This window comes from Pinus tabuliformis, chromosome 4_1 (assembly GCF_031772625.1).
Source record: "Pinus tabuliformis cultivar Carrire ecotype Pingquan chromosome 4_1, CPIR1, whole genome shotgun sequence".
Classification (NCBI taxonomy): domain Eukaryota; kingdom Viridiplantae; phylum Streptophyta; class Pinopsida; order Pinales; family Pinaceae; genus Pinus; species Pinus tabuliformis.
In genome coordinates, this window is record NC_142303.1 from 985,645,720 (window position 1) to 985,658,273 (window position 12,554).

A 12,554-nucleotide genomic window follows, 5' to 3' on the forward strand; every position below is an offset into this window, starting at 1 on the left:
CAACCATCTCACAAATTTAAAATGGAGTATATATAATATGTTGGGCGAAATCCACTTTTGGATTGGGATCAAAGGTGAACAAAGTTGAGAAAATCCATCCATAATAATCACTACCTATGCATTAAAGGAATTCCAAACATTTTCCAATTAGTTTAAAAGCTTCTAGGAACTTCCTTTTCAAATTACAACTAATGTGTATGAGGAATCCAGAGAAATTTTTAGGAAGGAGCTCGGTCACACACACAATAAGGCCATATCTCAACTTCAGTCGCATGCACAAGCCTGGAGAATTTTGGTTGAAGCCTCCTAGCCGCACACACATGCCTACTTCCATGCGACAAGGGAAAAGTATAGGAAAAAGAAAAGAGCCTTCAACTCATAACCTCTACCAACTGGTTATTCATCTTCATGAGCTCTTGTACATGCCTCCAAACGTCTACCAAGTCATGTGACACCTCTATAAGAGGGCCAAACATCTCTAGCAAGTGCCACTACCAAGTTGACCTAGAAGATAAAAAACAAGTGTTGACATGAATGCCAACAAGTCCTCTACTCTCCTTTGACACCTGCATAAGTTGCAGCACATATGCATAAGTTTGTAGCACCTCTCGAACATCATCATGAACCCAAATATTCCTACAACTCTAAACATGAAGGCCTAGTATGCCAAATCAAAAAGTGTACCAACTCAACAACATGGATCACCTGAGAAACATCTCCAACACCAGTAGCAGCAACATCTACCTCTAGCAACATTAACAGATCACCATAACATGTCCTATAGCCATGTCTACTCAACTCCTAGTTCCTTCTCTAGGTCATAACATGTTGACTTCAATTCCAACCAACAAGACCATCACAAGCCACATGCCAACAACTCCATGAAAACCATAAGACCAATAATCTACATCATAATGGGGTTGGCATAAGTGCATGACCTAGTCCAACATAATGTTGACATCATCATCACATGCAACACACTCATCTGCACACAAGCCAACACATGTCAACACATCATAGGGTTGACATTAATTCCAATAAATGTCAACAACAACCAAAAACACTATAATGTGAACATTTGATTAGCCCATTCTAAATGCAAGACAAACCATATGGCTAGCCTTGATTAGCGAATTTTATTTTGAAATCAATTACATTAAAGGAAAGGGAAACAAAGTGGTGGGTGTACTTTGTAGAAGGCTATAAGTGGCTCAAGTAGATGTTTCTAGCACTCGTGAATTCAACATTAAATAAAATATTAAGAAAGCAATACAATGGGATGAGCACTACCAACAAATCAAGGAACACTTGTAGCAAAATCCAGAAGGAATATTGAGCAAAAATTACTCACTTACAGATGATGGGTTGCTGAAATTTAAAGGCAGATGGCTCATGCCTTATATAAGAGACTTGAATGAGCTCAACTTGGATGAATTTCATAAAATACCATATTATGGACATCTTGGTTATTAAAAAATGATAATAGCCATGAAAAATATTTATTGTTCAAGCATGGAGAAGGAGGTGATAGAATAAATTGTCAAATCCCTGGAGTGCTAGCAAGTAAAGGTGGAATGTTGAAATCCAGTAGGATTGCTACAAATAATCCCCATTCCTAAGTGGAAGTGGGAATTCATTTCAATGGACTTCATTACTAGAATTCCAAGAACATCTAGGCAATGTGAAGCCATAATGGTTGCGGTAGATAAGTTGAGAAAGGAATCTCATTTCATAGCTATTAGATCCACTAATAAGGCAAGTGATATTGATCATATTTTTATATAATAAATAGTGATATTACACGATGTTACCAAGACGATAATATGATATAGGGATGCTTAGTTGACCTCTAAGTTTTGGAGGGCATAATTTTTGTTTTTGGGATGGAGTTAGCCTTCAACACAACATACCATCGTCAAACAGATGGACAAACTGAAAGAGTTAATAAAGTGTTGGAATACATGTTGAGAATGTATGCCACGCATTAACCAAAGACGTGGGAAGATTTTTTTTCCTTTGGTAGAATTTTTATATAACAATGGGTACCAAGAATCATTAAAAGTGAGTCCATTTGAGGCTTTGTAATGCAGAAAGTGCAATACAACTATCAACTCTAGAGATCCAATGAACAGGGTGCATGTTAGACCTGATATGGTAAAAGAAGTGGACCAATTAGTGACTTCCATTCGGCAGAAATTGAAAGTATCTCATGACATGGAGAAGAGTTATGCATATCAATAGAGAATGCACAAGGACTCCTATGGTTTATGAAGCCTTTCTAGATGACAAGTGATGCTCTGCACCATTAACATAACATGGATAATTCTTTCATTCCCCCAATGACATCTCAAGCATTAACATAGCTACAACAAGGAAATAAATTATGATACATGCACATTGAACGCAAATTTCCACCAATCTATACATATCAGGCATCCATAATTTTCATACATATCAATAGTAGAACTCACAGACAATGACAACCAATTGATTTCAAAAGTTTAACCATTCATGGTAGGTAAATGATCATGCATTCAAGAGTTTATGAATAATAAGAGGGGATATGCAATTCCCTTCCAAACCATGAAAGCAATTACACATGTAACTCATCATAAGAAGCCAAGAATAAAACCATTCATCCATATGCAATGTGATTTATTATAACTCATAACAATAACATTTAACATTCATAAAACAACATAAGTACAAGTAGATTCACTTATATATTTGGCTTAATGACTGGAAACTGAGGGAGGGACTTCAACTCTTCACCCAACTATAGGCTAGCTACACTGCAATATTTCTTGCAACTGACCATCCCCAAGCCAAATTCAAAGTATGAGGAGGTGATTTCTCTGGATTTCTCTCACCAACAACCAATCAATAGATGGTAAGAAACAAATTCAATTTCTTTTGTGATTTCTCAACATATTCTAGTGGTAACACCACAACGAATCTTTGTTCAATAGAACATCAACCACAAGGGTTCATTAAAGGCTCAGAGAGTTTTATTTTAGTTCTAGGAGAAGGAATATAAATTCATAAGGGAGGTTTATTAGCTGGATTAGTTATTTCTGGAGTAAAGAGCCCACTTTTATGAGATTTTGCATCTTACTAAGAAAATACCTAAGTGGTTTATTAGCCTCAAGGTTAGCCACTTAGGGGTTTATTAGACCATTCAAAAAATTCTTGGGTGTCTCTTCCTCTCAAGTATTTTATCAACCCCAACTAGTATCCTGAGTGGTTTTTCCACCCCAAGGCTAGCACTAGGTGTTTATCAACTCTTTGAGAAAGTGCTAATTGGTTTATTATCCCCGACTAGCACCTAAGTATCACAATTCCACTAAAATATCTTTGGAAAATAAATTCATAGGTACACTCACATGCCTCAAGAAACATAAGGAATACCATTTCCCTCAAGAAAAACACATGCTTTCACCAATTAGCTCTTCATGGAAAATTTACATTTGCTACCAATTCATGCTCTTCATTATTTTTCTAACAAGCTATCTCTTGCTTGTCTACCCCCACAATCTGTTTGTTTTTCAATTGAATGAATAATCTCTGATGTTCTCTTCCTTTATCACACCTCATATCCCATGGGGCTTTCTTCTCATATATTATGTGTGTTGACCATATGCCCACATCTCTACGAGAACTGATATCACATGTTCATCCTTCACTTAGGGAGCTCACTCCCTAAATTCAATGTTGCACTAGCAGTGCCATAAATTCATCATGGATATATGTTGGACGACAGGCTTTCACTTGGGAGGATTAAGTCCTAACAACTATGCAATAGAGTTTGAGCCTGCACAGGCTGAGAAATGTCACCACAAGACAATGATATTAATGTCTGGGGGAATGGAGATGTGTCCCCATGGGACATGAACTTGGTGTTTAATGACCAAGTTGTGAGTTGAATGTAGCATGGAATGAGAGGGTTCCCATTATTTTCCATGGGTATTCATTTTGCATCACATAAAAGTGCAGCGAGGCTTTAGGGTGAAGTGATCATAGTCGACAAAGGGCGTGGGAAAGGGAAATGCATGTCACCTTCTGCTAATATTTTTTGTTGCACCATGGAGGAAATACAAGGTTTCGCACATATCATGAGTGCATTATTGCTATTGATTATTTTCATGGAGATCCACGAACCACTAGTGACTAGAACTTGAACCAAGGTGGCAGAAGCCACGAGGGATGTTGATGACATGTACTTGTGACATGGTAATTTTTTTGACATCAAAATCTAAATGTGACACATTACAAGAATTTAGGGCCCCATTGGATGGCCAAGTGGTCAGTCTTTGGATGACAAGTGGCACCACTAAAGGATGCCACATGGAAAGATAACATAAAGGAAATGTTATAGAGGCGAGTAATGTGGAGGCCAATGTTGACATGGCATAAATGACACATGGAGGTGGCTTGTAGTGCCACCTGGCATGGAGTGCTATGTGATGTTGACGAGGTAGCACACGTGGCTAGGATTCATGTCACCATGGGATTAGAGTCCATGGAGGTATTTTGTAGTGTGCTTCTACCATTAGCTGTGGAATATACAGAAGCCGTGAGATGAAATTGTCCCTATAATTTAACATGAAACTACATGGAACACTGCAGAGGATTGAATGGGTGTCACTCTTTAGAATTATCATGGTGGTGCTAAGGTGTTGTGACATGGAAGTGCCACAATGGACTCCACATGATGTAGAAGTTCCACGTGAGTGACACATGGTGAATCCTTGATAATGTGGTGAGGGTTACAAGGCCCAGACTTCAAATGGGCATAAATTCCAATCCATAGGTCATATTGAGATAAAGTTTATATCATTGTAAAGATCTTGACAATTTGAATGTGGTGGTACTGTAAATTTAATTCCACAAACTTTGGGGAAAGGATAAATTTTGTAAGCCCATATCCATAATGAGACCTTGGAGGTTGAGTTAGTTAAAAGTAACACCTCCCATTCAACTAAGTTTAGTCCAAGGGGGTGGGAGGGAGCATTACATTTGTATCCATAATTAATGATGTCCTATTTGTAACTCCTAATTTACCCAATTCGTGCCAAGTTTTAGAATTGAGAAACCTTATAATTTTATTGGCCATTTGAGGCTTATCACCCAGTCTATTCCAAACTTGTTGAATGGATTTCTTAGTCTGATAGGATAATCCAAATTTATCTCCAATTAATGAAAAATAATTCCATAATTTTGTAATTCCAAACATAATTTGATCCCAAAAAATGTGTCTTGCTCCTATAAAAAAGGTATTACTTACTAAACTATTTTGTAGTTGATCTAATTATTGTTGTAATTTTTCTCTATGATCTCGGTAGGATTTGATGGCACAAATTTTCTCTTTCAAAATGTGGATTTCATCATCCTTCATAGTAATAATTATTTATAGATTCTCCACTTCTACTTCCCTTAGACTCAAATCTAATAGAGTTTTAGCTAAATCTTTAGATGGATCTGTTGAAGATATTGACACTATTGAAACTCTTGAAGTTGATGGAGTTGTTGGAATTAATGTAGTGGCTTGAAAAACATGTTCTACCCTTTATTTTTTCAATAATTCAATTTTCTTCTCACATTTTTTCAATTGTTTATTTAAATTAAGCATTTGGGTCAACGATTCATCTGTTCCTTTTGAATGGCCAATCATTCTAGAGTTTTCATATGTTCCAGATTAAGCACTTTAAGTCATTTTTTAAAGCAAGGATATAGATATCCTTCGATTTTACCAGGGCTTCGATGGACTTTGCCTCATTTGGGTTTACTGTCGTGTTACTACCCATTGCTCCAATTCTTAAATCCTCATATACTTAGTTTTGTTTTGTATCCTTTCCTACCTCAACTGAGAGTCCATCTTTGTTAGAATATTTTGTACTTTAGATGTGCTTAATGTTGATTTAATTAAGTCTCTAAAGACTATGTCCCCTATTTTCTTATGTAACTCCATTTTTTAATTGAATGAATTTTATCTAAACTAATGAATAACTTCATGGCTTTGTAGTCACTAGTTGTTTTTACAATTTGGGGTGTGGGCTCTAAAATAGTTGTGTTCAGCTATCCTTTTTCATAATCCAATGTTGACAATAATTTTAATTGAGAGGACCCATACTTCCAAGGCTAAGAATACAAATTTTACTTTATTTTCATATTATTATTTTAAATTTCCAAATTGTTGGGTACCAAATCTGCATACTTTTTCCCTCCATTTTCACTCTCTCTCTCACTCCTTTGTATCAATAATATTCACTAATCGCTCTAAATGCACAAGGTAAACCCCCTTCAATTGTCTTCTTGGAATGTTTAATTAATGAAGTAATAGTCATGGGGATTTTACCTACGTGAGTTACTAATTCTGTCATTTCCACAAATCCAGTGGTCAAAGGTCGCATATGCAAATCACAGAAGCAACTCTGAGGTTACAACACCATTTCGGCAACACTGTAACAACATAACAGATTCCAGGCCATTCCAGACCTTTCTTGTTCTCTCTCTCTCGGCAACTAGTTGGCCATTTCAACAATTGTATATTTGTAGACATTAGTTTCTAGATTCAAAGAACGGTTTTCTTTGAACAATTGTATAAGAAGGGTTTCAATGCTGTGAATTGGGTTAGCCGTGAAAGAGACTAATATTGTAATAGAAGACTGTTTAATTAATTGAATGCAAGCTATTTTGTTGTTCTCTCTATAAGCTGTGAATCCATCACAACCCTCGTCAGAGAGTTGGGCCCACTCTTTTGATCAAGTGTTGCATCATTTATGTGTGTTGTTATTTTATTTATGTTGGCTTATTTCGATTGTTGTGAATGCTTTTATAATTCTGCAATTCATTCTTATTTATTGTCATAGTGGTTCTTTAATTAACTCAGTTATTAAATCTGAGATTGGTGATTGGATTGTGTCATTGTTACCTCCATATAATTTGCATGTTACCTTGAAATAATATACACACTTGGATTGATGAATTAAATGTGGAAAAGGATTGAATAGTTATTCACACTCAGACACCAACATTTTGGCGTCATTGTCAGGGAGGCTAACAAGGTGCAAGAACACGATCCACATTAATCTACGAATCAATCTCTTGTCTTAGGGAGGGAATTTGCTACCCTGCTCTAAGTCCTGAGCATAGTGTTCTATTTTCTTTTCTTTTCGATCGATTTCTATTTTGTTGATTTCTTAGAACCCAATCTCTTGTTTCAAGGAGGGAATTGTTACCCTACTTTAGATCCTGAGCCCTAGCTAGTTTTCTTTGGTTTTTCTTTCTCGTTTTATTTTTTATTTTTTATATAGGGCCCACTCTCTCATCCTAGGGAGGGAAAGAGTTTTCTCACCCTACTCTAGGTCCTAAGCTTTAGTTTTCTTTTTGCTAATTCATTATTTTTGAATCATCCTCTTGTCCTCGAGAGGGAAAGATTTTTTCGCCCTACTCTAGGTCTTGAGCCGTGAAATTTTTAATGTTTTCTTTCCAATAAATGTATGAACAAGGGTTCAAATAAAAGGGGAAGAGGAGGGCCCCAAAGGAAAGGAAGGAAGGATTTGGGGAGGAATACCTATATCTAGGAGATTATCGCAAAAGCTGCATCAAGAGCCTCTTCGTGAGCTGCTGCTAGGGTGAATGTTCACATAAAATTTGAAGGGCATCCTGTGGAACAACCTATACGGCCTCCAGGGGTGGAAGTATCTTTTTCAACAGCTACAGGAGAAGCAAGAAGCAAGGCATTAGAGGAATCAGAAACACCTCCTCTAGTATCAAACAGGGAGGGAGTGGCCAGCAGAGTGTCAGAAGAATAAATCCATCCAAGGACTAAAGAAGACCTTAGAGGATTCTCTTCACCTCGCGATCAGGGGAATGTTGTTAAACTTCCACAACCATCATTTATTACACAACAAGAACCTGTTGAAGTTCGAAGCGAGTATCAGAAGGTATTTATGGCACCTGCAATATCTTCAATTGAATTCCCAATTGGGGATATCACGGGTGATGCACCAATGAAGCTTATTCCATTGAGCGCACTGCCAAACTTCCATGGAAGATCCAAACACTTTCCTATTCGATTTTGATATCGTTTGCAAAGGATATGAATATTTCAATGATGCTCAAAAGCTAAAAAAAAATTCCCGCTACATTAAAAGGGACAACATTGCAATGGTTTATGGGTCTAGGAGGAAAATCCATCTCTACCTGGGATGACATGAAGAAGGATTTCCTGGAAAAATATCAGGATTACTGTAAATCCCAGAACATTAAGGAAGAAATGTTTAAATTCATGCAGAAGGAGGATGAAAATATGGAGGACTGTGTAGAGCATTTTAAGTACACCCTCTAGAGGTCTGGCCACAATGACCTAGATAAGGATATCCTGAATTTTTTTTTTCTTCGGGCCCTGAGGGAATAATCTTTGGAGTTGTTAAACATCATTGGTAAAGGGGATATATCTAAAGAACATTTTGACACCATCTGTGAACTCTGTATTCAATGTTTAAGGGGAGCTGCAAGGAATAAACAAGGAATCCAAATTTTCAAAGCATTGAGTGGGGGAATCACAAAAAAGAAATTGGGAACCTGGTGGATAGTTTGAAAACTGATATCCTAAGAACATTTTCCTCCCAAATGGGCACATTGCAGACAAAGCAGAAACATATGAAGTTTGAAAGAACTATGGCTATTTTCTACCCTCGGTGTAGAAAGAAACATCCATTGAAGGAGTGTCCACTAGACACTATAGAGATATGTGATATTTGTGAACAGAGTCACTCCATCGGTGCATGTCCATCTCTTCCAGCACTAAAGGAAGTATTTCAAGGGATGAATGAAGAACTAGATCAACTATGTTTGATGGGGTCTAAGAAACCATGGCAGCCATAATCATCAGGCTTAAATCCAGGTACATCTCAGGATCCTTTTCAATATTATAATATGAATCCTCAATCAGTTCGTTTTTGGCCTCAATATTATCAGTACCCACCTTGGAAACCACAGTGTCCTCAACCTAACTCAAGTTATTCATGGTCTTAAAGCTGGCATAGCCCTGTCCCCCCTGCTGCTTAATTTCCTCAACCTACAGAGCATCAGCAGTTATAGATGCCCTCTAACATTTCCTCCAATAATCCTCCTCTCCAACCTCAACTTCCTATTAATCCAAACCCAAATCTAAACAATAAGGGTGCTCAACAAGAAGACACTCTCAACCTTCCTTCATATAGCATTTCTATCACTGATAAATTTGTGATTTGGTCGGGTAGTAAATGCTCCTACATCACCCGTTATTGTTGAACATCTTGACGATGAGAATCCAGAATCTCAAGCAATCAGGGATGAGGCAACCCAACCATCTGTGGAACATTCTCCTTCTCATTTGACTATTACTCAGGCCTGTCAAACTAATCCGCCTTATTCAGAATGATTAGTCCTGAGTAAATGGGTCCCTCAACTAGAATTTGATTGTTTAGGAGAAATGCAGAATATGTTTGTGAAAATCCCCCTGCTTCAGGCCATGAAAGTTGTACCTATTTATGCTAAATCCATTAGAGAATATTGTTCTAAGAGACCTGGGAAGAAAACAAAATATCCACATACAATTCATGTTATGGGGATATTATTTGACATTATGCTGGGAAATGTTATGCCTATAAAACATGGGGATCTTGGGAACCCTATTCTAATAGTCCAAATTAATGGAGTAGATATTCCAAATGTACTAGTAGATTTGGGTGTTGCAATTAATGTAATTACTTCTTAAACCATGCTTACACTGGGATTGCACGACCTTAAGCCTACCCCTATAGTCTTAGAGCTAGTTGACAGATCTACAATTAGACTTGTAGGGAAACTGGAAGACATAATGATCTTGGTGGATTATTGTCACTATCCCATTGACCTCCTGGTGTAGAATAAAAACCCGCACATACCCACAGTCTGCATCAATATGCATAAACACAACTATCCCAAGTATTTAACTCTACAATGGAGTCAAATCTTCGTACATAAAATGGTTAAGACCCTCTTATACAGTTCCTTTGTATCGGAACCAATCAGCCCACCTATACCTCTCTATCTGGGTCTTTTAAATAGGCCTCAATCCTTTGTTTATGACATTATTAAAGTCTTCCATTAGAATCCTTCTATCGGAATTAAAAACCCTTCAGCAATGCACTTTTACATATCCCTTTACCTGCATATACATAATCACTCCTCATAACCTTGGTTGCATATATATTACCACACATTATAACATATCAACACTAAATCCATTTATAACTGATTTACAAAGGAACTTATACACATAACATACCTTTCTCCGCTTTATTACAGATTCTTCACAGTCCCCGAGGTTAAACCTCATCGCAATCGCTATCGGCTATTGAGACTTCCACAAGCCACATTAAATATGTGTTCATCACCCCTCCAATTCTGATATGTTACTATTGGAATCATTAAACACCACTTAAACCTTAAAAGACTTGCCACAGTTCTTTAACATAATACAAAGGAGACATGTTAAACTTTCTCCCTAACCATATATGGTGGACTTCAAATTTTGTGTACCATAGTTCTACGTAATGTCGGGCTCGTTCATCCATCGGTCCTTTGTATTATTGAAAGCCTATTTCCATACGTGGATTCTTGAAATGCGATAGCTGATTTAATCGTGACTGTCGATCGGGATCACGATCCGACGGTTGACGATTAATCGCGCGATCGTAATCACTCTATTCCAAAGGTTCATTCCAGTTCTTGTTGCAATGGTTTCTGTCGATGCGACTTAATCTTGACCTTTAGTCTTTCAAATCTAATGGCTACTGAGCATTACCACTCCATTCCTTCGCTCTTCACTTTTCTTGTTTTTTTAAGCCTTTTCTTTGATTTCCTCTTTGTGGTTCAGTTCTTCTAAAGGTTTTGATCCTTCACTGTTTCTACTGCACCACTCTAATCTGAGCTTAAGTCTTCAAACTCTTAGCTTCACTGTCTCTCCAGAGCTTCTCTCTGCTGCTTCAATTAGACTCGATGGTCCATTACGATTCTTTTGAATCAATCTCCTCTCTCTACGTGTTCTTCACCAGAATTCTACCTGCAATCATAGTTACAGAACCTACGAATTCAACATTTATATGTAATTCAATCATTCAAGATAATTTCACGCATTCACACAGTCTGGAATAGACTTTTCTTTATATAAATATGAACAATTTATACATGTCGAGACTCTCTGTCTCTCATGGGCCTATTCTTCAATGTTAGTGGCCTCCTCCTTTTGACTTTGCCCGTAGGCTTACATATATCCAGCATTGGTTCTATTGAACTAGTTCTATGGTAAATCCTAAACTGACTCCTAAATCCTCTGTACTAACTCCTAAATGTTTTGTCCACTTCTACTTCCATTAATTCCTAAAGTCTCTCTCTCGTCCCTCGAATCATGCATCTGTTTATGAGTCCTATTTGACTTTTGACTCTTATCATTTATTCATCACTCAGTTCTCATTTATTTGAGATCTTTTACAACTTCCTCCATTATCTAATTAAGTCACACTTAAAGGCCTAAATATTGCATTAGCTTGAGACTTAGGAAACTACTTCTCTAAAGCTACATGACCCCCTATGTCTACTTAATTACAATGGTTTTTCTCTTGGCTTGCAACCGTGTTGAGTGCCCCGAAGTCGGGTCAAAAACAAGGGGGATACCCACCCGGTCCGGAACCTGGTTGGCGGCTCCTTGCCCGTTTGAAGTAGCGGGTCCGACTGGGGATAACGGGACCAGCTTCCCGATGCGTGGGATGTGTGTGTGTGTGTAAAGTTTATTTATGTTAGTTCTAAAGACATTCTACAACTAATGTAAATCTGACTTGCAAACTTGAATCTAAGCTACTATAATTTAATGGAAATAACACACAAGATCTACACTAACCCGGGATATATATTTCTTCCATTATGCAATCTAAAAAGATTTCATACAACAACTGGTAATAAAGATTATTCAGCCATTATAAGAATATAAACCGTTTAAGATGAACTGTTCTGCCTAAGAAGTTAAACAAAACAGTTGTGAATAGCATATCGCATAATCAAATCATTCGCATATCAAGCATAAATCGATAAGTCCACCATACAGAAGTGCCAAATGATAACCCATGTGTTCATACATTAACATGCAAACAATATCAGCTGTATATCGCTCTGGGAATACAAGCAGAAATTAATCAAGAGATAAAAGTACCATTTATGACTAATTCTTACTCACAGACTTCAAGCAATAACGATCTATCTCTACTTGCTTCTAACATCTACCAAGAGTAAAGAAGTGCAACATCAGTAGTAGACATAAAAATGCAAACATAAATAAATCACGATCCTTCCATTCATCAAAACCTCCTCTGAGGGTGCATAAGTGCATGTTCTGAGGACAAGTTTTTGACAAATTTCTGGACCCTTCTCCAATGCAATGAGAAGGGTTGAAATACTACTATCTAATCCTAATAATAGTATTATTACAAAATTTAGGACACGGTTCTCAAATGACCGCCCTTTTTCTAATT